This window comes from Hibiscus syriacus, unplaced genomic scaffold, assembly GCF_006381635.1.
Source record: "Hibiscus syriacus cultivar Baekdansim isolate YM2019G1 unplaced genomic scaffold, ASM638163v2 tig00110983_pilon, whole genome shotgun sequence".
Classification (NCBI taxonomy): domain Eukaryota; kingdom Viridiplantae; phylum Streptophyta; class Magnoliopsida; order Malvales; family Malvaceae; genus Hibiscus; species Hibiscus syriacus.
The window spans coordinates 59,577-76,829 of record NW_024062937.1 but is presented as its reverse complement, the minus strand read 5'-3'; the positions used below and the strand labels follow the sequence as shown (position 1 = coordinate 76,829).

The 17,253-nt window shown below is 33.5% G+C and overlaps 1 pseudogene; it reads left to right on the top strand.

Annotated features, from left to right (window-relative positions):
- The first annotated feature begins 7,564 nt into the window (after window positions 1–7,564).
- LOC120148633 lies at window positions 7,565–9,106 on the top strand (annotated as a pseudogene).
- The last annotated feature ends 8,147 nt before the right edge of the window (window positions 9,107–17,253 follow it).

The following is a 17,253-nucleotide window of genomic DNA, read 5'->3' as shown; positions in this document are numbered from 1 at the left end:
TTATTTGATTTCAGATTATGTGAAAAGACGTGATGGGTTGATTCAGTAATCGTTGGAGAATATAATTCGAATAACCAAAGAAAATTACAAAAACAGGACAAAGGTAAAACTTGATGGACGTTACCTTATCTTGTTGTAAATATATGGGGTTGCTTTTAGGTGAGATTTGCATCACCTTGGGCCTTACGCTATTAATTAAAGGGTTAGATGCATAAATTATGCACTTGTGTCATAAGCTAATGGTAATAATTACAGTATATATGCAGAGCTAATTTAATGGATGTATTTGACATGCAAAATAAAAAATAAAAAAGGGTTGGGGTGCATATCTTAGTTTGCATGATCTGTCCACTTGATATACCTAGCTAAGCTAAGCTCAGCTCAGCTATGCATATTTAAAGACAGCCTAGCGAGCTATTTAAATGAATTCTATAATGTTAATTAATTCACACGATGCCCCTATTATTGGAGACATCATACCTCAATTAAATCTTCCCATCTTGTCTTTGATTACACGCATGAATCCATTCAACTTTCGATCCCATCAACACACACTTACACCTCAATTCTTCTGGGGTGATTAACTACACTTTTATCCCTTAGAAACATGAAATCATACACGACAAAAGTGTAAAATTACACTTTCACCTTATCAAATTTGAAATTCAAATCTTATCCCTCAAAATATGTTCCGGTTTTAACTTTATCGCACGAATCAAGTGATCTTAGTAGTAAAAGAATTATTATTATTATTTATTGGAACCTTGAATTTGAGTACTAGAGACTCTAAAAATATGAGCATTCAATATCAAATGACTAATAATTATCTTTGAATATATATAATCTTATATCCACCTCACATTAATCGAAAAATACAATTTTAACTCTGTCCATTTTTCTCAATCTCACTTCTTCATCACTGACGACTCTTAATTTGTATTTTGTTGTGTGAAGCGCTCTCGGCCTCCATCACATCACGTATCAAGGTTTTGAATTTATGAAGATTTAAACCTTAAATAGTTACTGTGAAATAAATGATCGATATAATCTCACTTGTGAAATAGTTACTGTCGGTGTATAAGATAATAATTATTAATTAAAAGTGGTTGAAGCCCCAATAAATAGCTATAAAATTTGGGTGGATCATGTCTTTGAACCATCCAACAATATTTTTTTTATGATTTTCCAAAAGGTAACGAAACAAGCAGTTTATTGCGCAATAATATAATATAAATTAAATATTAATATTAGAAATTTAAGTATTTTATTATTGTTGGTGAGTATATTACAGCTAGTACTTTGCAATTCAAGCCCTACAATCTTTTAGTGATAGAATTCAGGCATGCCTTATTTTCCATCTAAAGTGAACAAAAACATATTCTACATCTGTTTTCCCCTTTTTTCTTTAATATTAATAATTTTTGGATTTTTCCCTTTTGGATAAGAATAGGACCTCCTACTATGTATAATGTACTTATTAAACAATTTGCATGGAATATATGAATAGATATGTACAACTTTATACACATGCATATACATGGCCTTGACATTGATGTATTGTAATTTCACATGTAATTCATGCACCCATACAGCTTTATACACATGAATACACATAATCTTTGACAACGATGTTATATTTATACACATATAGAAGTATCTATGGGACAGATCGAAATCAGGATCAAATTGGTCCATGAATTTCTGTTTGTCCACGTTAGATATTGAATTACGTAATCGTTTTCATTTTTAGCCCTTTTATTAACGTAGCATTTTAAGATCAAGTTTATAGAGTTATGTGAACCGAAAAGTAAATTAACGACTAAATTAAACAAAAATAAAAGTTATTTGTATATAAAAATCTTTCACTTTTGATTAGTTCGGAGTTATTATAAGGTAATATTTATTCTTAATTTTTTTAATCAATTGACTAGGCCTGTAAATGAACTGAACGTTCAGCGAACCGTTCATGAACCGTGCGGCGGGAAGTTCGTTTATGTGCGTTTATTTATTAAATGAACGAACATAAACAATATTTTTTGCTTGTTTAATTAAATGAACGAACATGAACATAGGTCTCGTTCGTTCATTTACGTTCATGAACGTTCGGTTATATTTGTTCGGTTATGTTCGTTCGGTTATGTTCGTTTATGTTCATTCATTTATGTTTAACCCAATCTTCTTAAATCAATTTTGGTGACTAATTTGTAAGTATCTTAAAAATATTAATTAATCTGATATTCTGATAACCAACTCCATAATTAACCCAATTTTATTTGGAGATTAAATCCAATATGTTAACCCCGTGAGGCACCTCGCACCTATATTCAATCCCTTTTTTCCCCCAAACCCTAATATTCACTGAAGAGTAGAGACGATCGCTGAAAACTTCAAAATAAGTTATATTATAGTGTAATATGAAGTTTTACTGGTCTGTTTTCATCTCTTTCTCTGTTTTATTTGGCTTAATAGTTGATATGTGATGCAGGGGGATCCGAGACAGATGATGCTGAGCTGTCAGATTGCACGTTGATGGCGCTGAGATACCATGAGTTGGCAGATCAGCGCAAAGGCGGGAATTGATTGTGACATGTTCCTTATTGGGGTCGTTTTGAGTATGTTTCAGTCTTTTGGCCATAACTTTGGCTACAGGTGTCAGAATCGCGCATAAGACCCCAATCCGGAAAGCTCTTTTCGACGCGCACGCTCTCCACATTGAGCTACGCTCCATGTGGCCTTTTTTTCAACCTCAAATTCTGCCGTTTTCCCCTCCGAATCACTAGATTTAGTTATTTTTTACTATTTATGGTAATATTTCGATTGTTAATTAGGAAGTCAATTTAAATCCGATTTAGACCGGATTTTTGGGAGATTGCTTATTTTATTTCGAATTTCAATTTAGAGTGATTTTCGGGATTTTGCTATTTTTGGCAAAATTCGAATAAATACGATTTTTGCTATTTTTGGCAAAATTCGAATAAATACGATTTTTTTGCTATAACAGTCCGGCTTGTGGACTGCTTTTGAGACAGTTATTGATTTTATAATATTTTATTAAACCTAGAGACTTTTTTTTCTCTGGTTTTTGGGCGAATTTTCTCTTGTGAATCGTCTGTCGGAGCTAGCCTACAGGATAATCACTATTCTGTCTGGCGTCAATATGTAAAGTTATTGCAGGTATCTTCACATCTAAAAGTCAAGAAAACATCATACTTCTTTCTAGAAATAGATGGGAAGATAAAGGTAACAATCGGAAGTATATGAGCATCAGTAAAGAGAAAAATATATAGAATTTGCCAGAAAACAAAACAAATGTTTCTATATAATTTCTGAAAAAGAGTGTAATAGCGGAAAATGATTGTTCATATGTAATCATGGACAACTAAGATAAATGTTATAGCGTTCAATTAAAGTTGTGTGAATCATTTAATATCTTTAAAAGATCGATCAAAATATTTGATATATTTAAACATTTCATCACTGTTAATCAGCTCTTACGCTATTTATCACTGTAGATTTGGTTGATTTGCATTGTCGACTATTTTTCATGAAAGAACAATGGAAGGTAGGGTCTCCAACGTTTATGTTCGTTTATGTTCGTGTTCGTTTTATGTTCGTGTTCGTTTATGTTCGTTTATTTATTAAATGAACAATCATGAACAAGTTATATTCCTTAATAAACGAACATGAACAAAAAAAAAATTGTTCGTTTATGTTTGTGTTCGTTTATTTATTAAATGAACGAACATAAACATACCACCGTTCGTGTGCGTTCGATTCATTTACAGGCCTACAATTGACAATACATACCCTACAAACACAGTTGGTCAAACCCAATACCTTTAAAAGAATAACATTTCATTTTACTACTAAGAATACTTGATATGTTTTTTATATATAAAAAATTTATAATATGATATGAAAAGTATGTTAATTTAAATGTCTAATATTAATTTTGGAAGTAAAAACACGAACCAACTTACCTTAGTGGTTAAAGGAATCATTATTGTTTCTAAAGGTCACGGGTTCGAGCACTAATTGGTGCAGCAGGGTGATTGAGCGTTCATCGTTCAATGGTTGAGAGTATTTAGAACATATACTGTTTTGTAATCATCTTAACTTAATCCAAAAAAAAAAATTGGAAGTAGAAAATGAGTAGGGAAAGAAGAAGCACATTCATATGGTATGTTGGAAATGTGACAAATGTATCAACACCAAATCATAGGAGAATTGGGCAACGATTATTCCCAAGATATATAGTCCATATCAACAGGAAGAATAAAGAGCATAGGAGATCAGCTTTGGTCGTCACTAGCTAGGTCACGTATCTCCAAACCCTATGCCATATGATCCTTTTTTGTTCGAATTGTTTGCCACAAATCTGCCAGACAATACGTTGCTTTTCTCCATAGGCACCGACACAAAAAGGTTTTAGGTTTAATTTGTTAAAGCAGACCCTTTCACATGTGTAGGGAAGAATATAATCAATGACAACCAAACAAGCATTGCTAAACCCTAAAAGACCAAAAGGAGGAGAGTGACTAGCGTTTCTCTTTCTCATATGTGAATATTTGCTATGCAAATCAACATTTAAATTAATTCTAAACTAAATTACGTTAATTGTTTTCTTAAATTCAACATAATTCTAAATTGACTCATTATTATATGAACAATTCATTGATTCAAATAATTTAACATTTATATTTTAAAATATTATCATTCATACACTCTAATTATTCTTATATGTATATATTATTTCATGTTATTCTTTATTATATTTTTAAATTATTTTAGAGGTGAATCTTATTCTCCAATGTTGATGAAGTGCATTCTTCTGACTTTTTTTCAGGAGAAATAGTCTAAAAATATCGTTTGTTATATAATCAATAATGAATCGAAATGAATTTTTTCTTCTCTTATTCAATTGAGAGTCACTAAAGTCTAAGTGGGTTAACCCATGTAAAAATGTGAGTGTTTGCTTTCAGGGGATTTGTACCCCTAACTTGTGGAATATAAGTTGACACTTTATCGAATTCATTAAGCGATTTCAACGGTAAAATAAAATGTTATTTTTCTTAAAAATTTTAAGTTCGAATGTATGTAGACTATTTAAATTAAAAAAAAAAAGTCACCACTTTGTATCTGCATGTTGTGTGCAAATACTCGGGTTTTGTACGGTAACATTTCTCTCCAAGCATCAAGACATTTCTTATTCTCTGATTTCCTAATGAACAATATTTTTACACTATTCTCTTGAAGAGATCGAAGAATCCACATACAAAAATAAAGTGAAGAAAAGAAAGAAAGTAGAGGGACAAAGGTTGATGGGTGGGCAAAGAAATGTCCACTCAAAAACAGTGGACTGAAAACTGGATGGATGTCCAAAATAGTTAGACATGCAGGCACTACCCTTTTTTTCACATGCTTTTTATCTTGCGCCAAAGCTTTTTATTACACGTATATTCATCTTCCTAAAATAACGTTCCAAATCTTTCATGATAATTTTGGGCTCCACCCATTGTCCCTCTACACCTGCATTTGCCACCCCCAACCAAAAACCCCTTCTCCTCCTATATGAACACCAACATTAAGCAACTAGTAAATCCCTACATTAACATATATAGCTTTGGACTTACTCTTGCATTGTAATAAGACCCTTTAACTTTAAAAATGACAGCTTAAATATCAACATTTAAAAATAACTCTGGTTCGACTTCAGATTTATTTTAGTTTAATTTCTATTGTTTGTGAATTTTATCTGATTTTAACTGTGTTATTTGAATATGATATTGTAATTATGATTGTTCTTGATACTTCAAAAAGTCAAAGGTTAATTTTTTTAATTAATACGTGCATTATATGAAAAGTTGTGAATTTAGTCCATATACTCTAATTTGTTCATTTTTAGTTTTATGTTTTTAATTTTTTCAATTTTAACCTTAAGTCGAACGATAATTGTTAAATCTTTCAAGTCAAATTCTGCCATTAGTTCAAATTATTATACAGTGACTCAGATTGATTCTAGTTTATAAAAAATGGACTTGCAACTTTTGTATAATAGAGGGACTAATTACAGAATGTCACAAAAAATCAATAGCTCGAATGAGCTAGTGGAATGTCGGAAACAGTAACTGGATAAAACAAATTATGTGAAGTGATGTGATAATCATCCAAAATTTGACCATTCAAATAAGTAACATGAAGTGAAATCATTGTTGTCCAAGATATGATCATAATTTATTACAAGATTTGAGCAATAATCTTAGAACTTGTCTTCTTGTTGAAATTGTCCCGATTTTGGTTGAAAACCCTATAGAAGGAGTGAAAGGAACATTGCCCCCGTCAGATTTAGAAGAAAAAAATTAATTAAAAATTAATAGAAAAGTTGATGGAAAAGAAAGTGATGGCTATCAGTTCCCAGCTGAGACCCCCACGACAGAAAGCAAAGCCAAGCTGTTAACACTTTGTCTTGATTATTTTTCTATGAAGTGATGCCCGCAGAATCTTACCACAAAATCTTTCACAGTTAAGACACACAACAAGAAAAGATCCACACGCCTTTGTAATAATCATTTACACATTATTATATTTATCGTACTCGTAATGCATTAATTTTGAACATTATCAACGAATTATTATTATTTTTTAATCACAAAAATAAGTTGATATTTTGAATTTAAAATTAACTCAAATTCCAAATAACTCGAATCTAAAAGGATTTAAACAAGTAATTTGGAGTGATTGAATAGTAAATTGTTTATATTAGGGATGGCTGGGGTTTTGGGGGACCGCAGCCCCCTTGTAAGCAGTAACCATGTTCTCGTGGCATTGCCTTTCTTATTGATTTGCTGGGGGTGGCTTTCTTGGTGAACCGAAATCGACGGTTTTTAACTCAACTTAATTTGATAGGATTGAATTTAAAAAAAATAGATTCAGGTTAGGTACGATCGGAATCGTTAAGGAAGTGGAGTCGAGTCGGATTGAGTTCAGGTGAAATTTGAAAAAATCCCAACTAAATCCTACATGGGGATTATACTGTAATTTTTTTTTATAAAAATTATTATTTTTTAATTAAATTTTTATTTCATATCGAATCAGGTTAGGTCAGATTTATACTTCTGTTTAGCTATTGGCTTGTTGATCTCTTCTAGCTATAAGAAGAGAATAAGCAAGGTGGTTGAATGAGAGATAAATGGAAGAGAATGGGACTAGAGGAGGAAAGAAGAGGGAAAAGAGAAAAATTTTAAAAATAATTTAATTTAATTTAATTTAAAAACAATTTAGTTTATTCACATCATAATGTCGTTAGATAGTTAACGGTGGAGTGATAAAAAAAATTTAATCTATAAAACTTAGTGAGTAGATTGAAGAAACCAAAAATACAATGAATAAAATAGGGAGAGAGTACAATTTAGTTATCAAATGTGTAATTTACCCTATAATATATTATTCTGATGTGATAAGAATGCGTTGCTATTAAAGCGGTTTGAAGAAAAGTAAATGGATCAAGACAAAAAATAAAGACACAAAATTCGAAGTGATATATAAACCCCAATAACCTCACATGATTCCCCAACCCGACAAGAAAAACGCAGAGAGCAGAGCTTAAAGAACAAAGACATGGGATCGTTAGTTCATGTCAAAGAAGCTGTTATTGTAACTCCATCTGACTCAACTCCAACTCGTCTTCTTTCTCTCTCCGCTCTCGACTCCCAGCTTTTTCTACGTTTCACCATTGAATACCTCCTCATTTATAAACCACCCAATCCTACTGTTTTAGACCCACGCGCCACCCGTCTCTCGGCTCAAGTCTGCGTTGGCTAAGGCCTTGGTTCCGTACTACCCGCTGGCAGGTCGGGTCAGGGCAAAGCCCGACGGCGGTCTGGAGGTTGTTTGTCGAGGGCAGGGTGCTTTGTTCATCGAGGCTGTCTCCGATCACGAGGCCAACGAGTTGGAGAGAGCTCCGCGGTTCGTTACTCAATGGAAGAAGCTCTTGTCGGTTGACGTGGCGGATGTCTTGAAAGGGACCCCACCGCTTATTGTCCAGATGACGTGGCTAAAAGACGGCAATGCTGCTCTTGGTGTCGGGTTTAATCATTGCCTTTGCGACGGTATTGGCAGCGCTGAGTTCCTCAACTCGTTCGCTGAGTTAGCCTCCGTTACGAGTCAAACCAAGTTAGCTGAGTTCAAGTTCAAACCCAATCCCGTTTGGGATCGTCACCTTTTAAACCCTCCACCATTCCAGCCATCCAGAAACTGTAACAACTACAACTCGCCGAGTCACCACCCCGAGTTTAACAGAGTTCCAGACCTTTGCGGGTTTCTATCTCGTTTCTCCAATGAAAGACTCGTCCCCACCTCGTTCATTTTCAACAAAGCAAGCCTCGAAGAGTTAAAAAAGGTAGCATTTTCAACGAGCAGACTCAGTGAGTCGAGCAACACAACTTTCGAATTTCTCTCAGCGCATATATGGAGGAGCTGGGCACGAGCCTTAAATCTCCCTTCGAATCAAACACTGAAACTCCTTTTCAGCATTAACGTTAGAGACCGAGTCAAGCCGAGTCTACCCAGTGGGTTCTACGGAAACGCATTCGTGTTAGGCTGCGCTCAAACCAGCGTTAAAGATTTAACGGAGAGAGGTTTGGGGTACGCAACAATGCTGGTGAAGAAAGCGAAGGAGCGAGTGGATAGCGAGTTCGTTAAATCGGTGGTGGAATCGGTGAGCCGGGGTCGAGCAACTCCGGACTCGGTTGGGGTGTTAATACTGTCGCAATGGTCAAGGCTGGGGCTAGACAAGGTTGACTTTGGGTATGCTAAGCCGGTTCACGTGGGACCGATTTGCTGTGATCGATACTGTTTGCTTCTGCCGGTTTTTAATCAGACGGATGCGGTGAAGGCGATGGTGGCGGTCCCCACCAGTGCCGCCCAGAGGTATGAACATCTGCTCAGGAGTTTCTGCTCTTGAGGACCACTGCATTTTGGCCCTTTCGTTGACCTTTTCTTCTCCAAAATTAAGTTTTGAATTTTTTATTAACTGACTTGAGTTATTTATTTCAAAGTAAATTAAAGCAGAAATAAAAACTATTTTCTTCTTTTTAACAAAATTATTTATCTACATGACTCCACTCTCAATTTAAGTGTCATATATTATGAGTTTAAGCGTGATTGAGCGTTTATTATTAAATAATTAATATTATTTAAAAAAATATTAATTCATAATTAACTTAACTTAATAATATATATATATATATTAATTTAAATATAAAAGATAAAGTATATTTTTAAGTTATTAAATTATATTTAAATAATTATTTTGGTTATTATGCTTTTAAGAATAATAAAATGGAAAATATTTATTTATTTTGATAAATGTATGGTGAATATAAGGATATTATCTTTTTAGATACTATTAATCAATTGACAATGAATGAATATGCTTGAACTCAAAACTACAAAAAAATTAGAATAAATTCTTAAACTATTGAAGTCAGTTTATTCAAACTTAAAATATTTATTTAAACATAGTTAAATGACCTTATTGTCTTCCATCAAACAATAAAATTATTTTATTCAATTTTAAACAATCTAATCTTCAAAGGTATCTAATCAACTTTAAACAAATCAATCTTTATCTTAAATTAGAGAAAGTAAAATAGAATAAAAATTTAAATCAATTCGGCCTGTATATGTTATGAATACATTAATGCTAACATGAATATCTGATTTTAGAAAAAGGGAAAAAAATAGTTGGATGGTCATTTTTAAATTTGGAACTATGCTCGAATTTAACTTTGTTTTTAGTCACACCCTTGAGCGTAGGGCAAGGTCCCCTTCCTATGTTAGTGGAATATTTTGGGGGAAGAAACACAAGGCTACAACAGAAGAGGATCATAAGTCTTCGGATTTCCCATGTGCAATGTGCTGTCCTTGTTCTTACAATAAATTCGGGAAAGGAAAATTCTAGCCTTATGAACAGGACAATCCAACCTTTATGCCTTGATGGCTCAAATCTCGATGTGGTTGTATTCACTATCGTCTAATAACTAAGAACGGTGGTTGATCTATATGTATCACATTTTTAATTGTATTATTATATATGCAAACGTTGCATTTAAATCTTTTTAGATCATCGTATCTAACACAAGTATGAAAAGAACATGGGAGAGGTTCCATTTTATAAATAAAGTAGATCAATCATGTCGTGGAGTGGTATACCATAATCAAACATTGAACAAAATGAGTTGATGTTGGATAATGATGAAATCGATTCCCTTTGTTTGTTTTTATATAGTTTTGTTATGTGTGATTATCCCCTTGATTAGCTGCAATAAGCAAGGTTTTTTTCACCTAAATATTCTCCAAGGAATATCTTCGTGAGAGATTTGGAAGCAACATTTGAAAATTGGTAAGCACATCAACATTACCCAACATCTCTGTCCCTTGGTGTAGGCTAGCAAACTGCCCTTCTTTTTTCACCAACTTCCCAAATCCCAATCTAATTATGATGTAAGAAAATTGATTAACTAATACCCTACTTTAAAACTCGAATTTGAGATCTCTAAAATATATATATATATATATATATTATTGATTTCAACATTTGATTTAAATATCATTTTTTGAAGTATCGATTTATTTTTTGTCAGTCAAAAGTGAATATAAGATAGTATATGTCAAAAGACTTTCAATCACTTGACAATAAATGTTCACACCCTTATACACAACGTGCTCAAATCTGATACTTCTAAAAATAATCATCATCATTTAACCAATGAAATTGCTTAACTTGTACTTGATCTACCTTTAGAATATGTTAAAATATGAATTTGGAGAAATTTTTTTTATCAAAGTTAAAATTTACTAAACAACTTTAAAATGAGATTTTGGTAGTCCACTTCCTTTATGTAAAAAAACTTCCAAGGAACTTATATACATATACACATATTACTTTAAAAATTAAATTAAGTATATTTAATATTTTTTAAATATAAATTTGGATTTTTTTGATAATTTTTTTAAAAAAGGGTAAAATTTATAAATAGTCTCCAAACCTTTAGGACGCTTGCATTTTGGTCACCTACTTTTGAAACTTGTAATACAATCATCAAAATTTTAGTTCGTTTTCAGTAAAGTCTATATGTTACCTCTCGCTAATTTTTATTGACGTGACACTTAACTCCCTTTAACTCTCATGTTAGCCATCTTATTCTTTTTCTTTTTTAACAAACTCAAACTAATCATCTGTAAATTAAAAACAAATATTTATGGTAATAATAAGAACTTTTCACTTCAGAAGAGAAAATAGATAAAATCAATAATATATAATCCAAACTTTCTATTATTCTATAGTATTGGCATAGCTGGCGCAGAAGAGATGCACAACGTAAATATGTTTCTGAAAGTGTTGGATCTACCTTAATAGCAACATTAAGATCATTGAGTGTCTCACTATAATGCTTCCCTTTTATACTCTGTGAAACTCTCTCAAATAACTCGACAACATTTTCCATGTTTCCATCTTTACATCCAAGTAATTATACAAAACAAAACCCAGGAAATCAATTAAATTATACAACCCACTTTTACCTCAAAACTCCAGTAATTCTGTCCAACAAAACCATAGATCAAATTATCAAACCTGCATCACATTAGTGGAAATCTTTCCAAAAACACAAATAAATAAATAGTTGACTAACCCAAAGTAGAAACGAGTGGCTGAAGAAGCAAAAACTGAAAATCAATACAAAATTGAGTATAAAAGCTGTGTAAACCAATGCTTTCCATTCTATCGAATCAAATGCCCACCTCAAACTCAAACACTTCAACATTGTTCTTCCTCAGTTTCTACGAATCAATAGATTTACATAGGAATGCCTTCTTGATGTTAATTTGACGATTTTTTCTTTGGGGATTTTGGAAAACTACAAATATTTGTTAGTAAAAGGATTTTTTTTCTAGATTTGAAGGGAAAAGTTACTTTTTTAGGTGCTTGAGGTTCAACTTCAATCTTGAGCTTTGTAAAAATCACTTGTACGAACTTTACCCTTTTCCCCTTTATTTCAGGCATAAATAGGTTTCTTTATGAGGCTTGGTTTGGCCTTTACTGCTGTCTGCAAATTATAGAAGAAGAAGAGGGCTAACTGGAGTTAAGTGCCACTTCAGCAAAAATAAACGGGAGATAATCACAAGGGTCTTACTGAAAATAAACTAAAAGTTCGATGATTGTATTATAAGTTTCAAAAATTAGTGATCAAAATGCAAGCGTCCTAAAAATTTGGGGACTATTTATATACTTTATCCTTAAAAAATGTATATGTTTTGTTTCTACTTTACGTGGTGACAATGGTGCGCTACACGATGAGGTATCTATTTTACGTGATGAGGTTGCCGCTCTACGCGAGATTGTTTATTGTTGCAGAATGAGATTCATACTCTACGCAATGAGGTAAATTTGTTTAATACTATACTAAAATGCAAATAACCTTTTTTCGGCATTATTTATTTATTTATTTACTGATTTATGTATTAATTTATTTTCAGCGGCCCGATAAGGTAGATGCTTTACGTCGGGTTTTTCTTGCACGACGGGGTTCACGCATCAGACGTCGTGCACGTGCCATTACGTCTCCGTTCACCCACTAGTGCCAAGACTCCGTAAGAATAAGCCCGATGCACCTATCATCATTCAAGAGGTGCCTCCTATCGTTCAAGAGGCCCCTCTCATCATTCGAAGAAGCCCCTCCCACCGTTCAAGAGGCTTCTGTCATCGTTCAAGAGGTCCTGCCCGCCGTTCAAGAACCCGATTCACATGGCGTCATAAGTTGACATATTGATAAACCCCCTCCCGTACCTGATATGATGGATGCGAGTTGGCTTTCGTATGTGCTATCGGCCAGTACCATTCCTCAGCAAGAGAGGGAAACACTACCGGAAACAATTACGGATAATACCCTTTGGGCTAAGACCGCAGTTGATTTTTATCTACATGAGCGGAGCAAGGGGTGTTATTCTGACCTATGCCAAATCGACGATGCTATTTATTTGTTTCTTGAACGGTCTTGGTGGGGTATTTTATTAGGGGTTGAAGATAATGGCTATCTCGAAGGGGTGGTAAGTCTTATATTATTCTTATATTGCATTTTGATTAATTTTTTTAAATTATTAATAAATTCACTAATATATTTATTTTTTATAAAACAACATATTGATGTATGAGTGTCACGTCTTCTAATAATAAGGAAATTGAGGAAAAGAAATACTCGATGGACTATTATGCCGACGTCTTTTCACGCAACTCACTTGAAGGATCAGAGAGATGCTTCATATACGTTGGGTAATGGAAAAGCTAAACTTTATCCTGCGTGGTGGGAGGTCGATAAGGTTAGTATTTATTTTTTGAATATTTTAAAGGTTTTCATAAATTTTATTTGATGTGCGCAATTATTTATGATTGCAGGTGTTTATCCCTGTTTTGGAACATCGTCATTGGCTTCTTGTCGAGCTTCAACTCCCATCCCTGAAGACAATGGTATATGACAGCATGTTGAATTACATACCATTGTCTGATTTGAGAGATATTATTACAAAGGGATGGAGCGATCATTTGGCTAAATACTTGGATGCGATTGATTATTGGACAAATTCTGGAAACAAGAAGCCAAAGAAGTTCAAAATTATAATGATCAGAGACGAGACTGCGCCACAACCAAACGTAGGGAGCCAGAGGAGATTGTGGTCCTCTCGTATGCTTGTGCTTGGAACGTTTGACGACAGGAAGTAAACAGTATCTACCTCCCACAGATAGAGATAGAGGTGTAGTATGCTTGTGGTTTTGGCATTATATGGCCAGATCGATATATACGAGACGCTGCCTACCTGCATCCGCGTGCTGAAAGTGTGCATAAACAATTGGTAAGTTTGAGTAAGTGTTAACATATATACTCTTTAATTGGTTTGAAAATATTTGGTTAAGTACCTAGAATTCAGTAATTTGTTGTTTGTTGGTTTTAGATGTATAGAAAGTGTTGTTTGAGCAAATGTTTGGTTTTTGCAGGTTAATCCTGAAGTGAGCTGCGTGAAATTGATGTATTTGTGCATAAACAACAGTCTGGGGTACACTTTTTTTGCTTTGTTTAATTGAATTTTACATTGAAAGTTGATTTGTTTAATTGATGAGGAAATAAGATTTAGTTTTTTATTAATTGATTTGTAAAAGTTGATTTGTAAAACTTGATTTGTTTAATTTGATGTGTAAATAAAAATTATTTTTTTGCTTGTTTAATTAATTTGTAAAAATTGATTTGTTGTTTTTAAAAAATTCAATATGCATTATGTTTGAAGGCAAAAAAGACTTGTTGAAGGTACAAATTCGCAACGCGAAAGTCAAATTCGCATCGCGAAAGCCAAATTCGCAACGCGATTTTCGGTTTGCGAATTTAACTTTCGCGTTGCAAATTTGACTATCGCAACGCTTATTTCGTGTTGCGAATTTGACTTTCGCGTTGATCGCAACATACAACATCAAGTTATATACATCATCAAACACATTCCAAGCTATAAATACAAGCTAAGGACTCTTGAAGAAGCAAGAGAACAACTATCCAAGCAATCAAACACAAGAGAAAATCCCAACATGATAACAACTGAACAGATCATAACAATGTTCAAACTCAAGTTGTAGATTTTGATTTCCTTTTTCTTGGCACCATATGAGATTTAGATTTTGATTTCTTTTTGCTTGACACCATATGAGCTTTGGATTTTGATGAGCATCGGAAGCATTTCGGACTTATGATTTGGGTGGTACTCGGAAGTATTTCAGACTTATTATTTTTGTTATTATTACAAGTTGTAACCCTCAATTATCGGGATTTTTAGTTGCCATTTGTTGTATTTCTCGTATACCACCTAGATCAATGCCCGAAACGTTTCTGACGCTTTAAAGTTTACCAAAAATTACGATGGTAGGGATTTCCCTCGCGTTTAAAGTTGAAAAAAAAACAATGGAAATTAGGAATAATCAATGATAATATGCATATTGGCTTGGGCTAATATTTATAGTGGAGCCAAAATTTATATTGAAATTCAAACTCAAATTGAAATTTAAATTCAAACTCCAATTACATATGAAATGAATTTGAAATGCAGTGTTAAATTGAATATGGAAATTGCATAATTGATTCATATTGTTCAAGTAACATGCTTTATGAACCATTAAGCTAAAAGAAAATATTGATTGAGTTCAAAGCTGAGTTGTGAGTTGATGGGATTGTCACACTTGTCACATGGTTGGAATAAAGTACTCACATGGAAGAGATAGATTGTTTTGTTAGACACAGCCCATCTCATCTGAATGAAAATATACTACAATATAATCAAACCAAAATATACATATACAACAAATTTATACATAACAATTTCAAATAATGTACCCACAAAAAACGAAATTAATCCGATGAAAAATGGTTATTTCTAACGAAGTTCGGAACATTATTTTCCAAATAATGTACCCATAACAATGTTCAAATAATGTACAACATGAAAGTTAAATTCGCAACGCGAAATAAGCATTGCGATAGTCAAATTCGCAACGAGAAAGTCAAATTCGCAACGCGAAAGCCAAATTCGCAACGCGATTTTCGGTTTGCGAATTTGACTTTCACGTTGATTGCAACATACAACATCAATTTATATACAACATCAAACACATTCCAAGCTATAAATACAAGCTAAGGACACTTGAAGAAGCAAGAGAACAACTATCCAAGCAATCAAACACAAGAGAAAATCCCAACATGATAACAACTGAACATATCATAGCAATGTTCAAACTCAAGTTACTAATGAATGTCTAACTGAAAATGTATGCATTCACACATAAAATACACATAACACAACTTTTTCATTTAAAAATCACCTAAGTTAATAAGTCCCAAAAGGTGAAGTCGGTTGTGATTGGGATTTTGATTTTGATTGAGATTTTGATTTCCTTTTGCTTTGCACCACATGAGCTTTGGATTTTGATGAGGATCCATTTTTTGGTAGAGGAAAAGATGATTGTGATGGCACTGGTGATCCACAGGTCAACCTTGTATGACCACTTTCCTTGCACCGACTACATGTCGATATCCTATTCTTTTCACCCTTAGACGGTATACGATCGTGATTTTTTGGTCGGCCAGGTAGCCTGTTGTCCATGACTGGTGGCAAAACTGTTTGTAAGTCATCTGGTATGTCCCACTCAGAAGGATGTGGACATGGGTAGACAATCTCGGCATAAGTCTGTCGATATACTTCTGTAGTGTAGTAATCCATAGCATATGTTCTTGAATCATCTTGGTTTAGATGAAGAGCAACTTTTATAACATGACCACACGGATAACCAGATGTTTTCCATTTCTTACAACTACACGTCTTTGCATTTAGATCGACAAACCCATTTAAGTTATTATCCAATACTTCAAACAAAGTGTTTGAACATGGTTCAACTCTCCATGACGTTGACTTCACAACACGTTTCGTTATCTTTTTTTCAGTCCATGGTGTAACACGACGTTCCAATGTTCCTGTAAATTTAAATAAATAATACTTAGTAAAATATATGATAAGTTACGAATTTAAAGAAATAATACCTGAATGGTTTCTTTTCTTGTAGTACCACTGTTGAATAGAGGCTCGAAAAAACTCCATTAACATAGTAATGGGTAATTTCCGGGAATGACGACTTAGAGAGTTGATTGATTATGCACAATTAGACGTCATGAAACCATATCTTGCTCCAAGTTGATGTACTATTGATCATATTTCAAACCCGACATCTTCTAGTGTTTGAGCACATTGAGGCAAAACACGTCTTAAACAATTTATATGCTTATTAAAATCCACTTCCCGATAAGCTTTTACAGCCTTCCAGTATGTCCATTTGTGATTTTTTTATACCAACAGACCTTGATTTTAGATTTCTGTACAAATGAACACCACAAAGTCCATGAAAAACATCTGGGAAACACCTTCTAACAGCGTTGTCAATTGAGTTTGCCCTATCAGATATGATTGTCAGATTACTAATAGGACCTATGCAATCCCTAAGATGCCCCACAAACCATGTCCATGAATAAAAGGTTTCAGATTTGCCAACCCCGTAAGCTATTGGCAGTATCCCATTGTTAGCATCCATGACTACTGCTAATAAGTTTACTCCAAGGTATCGATCTTTTAAATGTGCTCCGTCAACTATAATAACTGGGCGCATGCAAG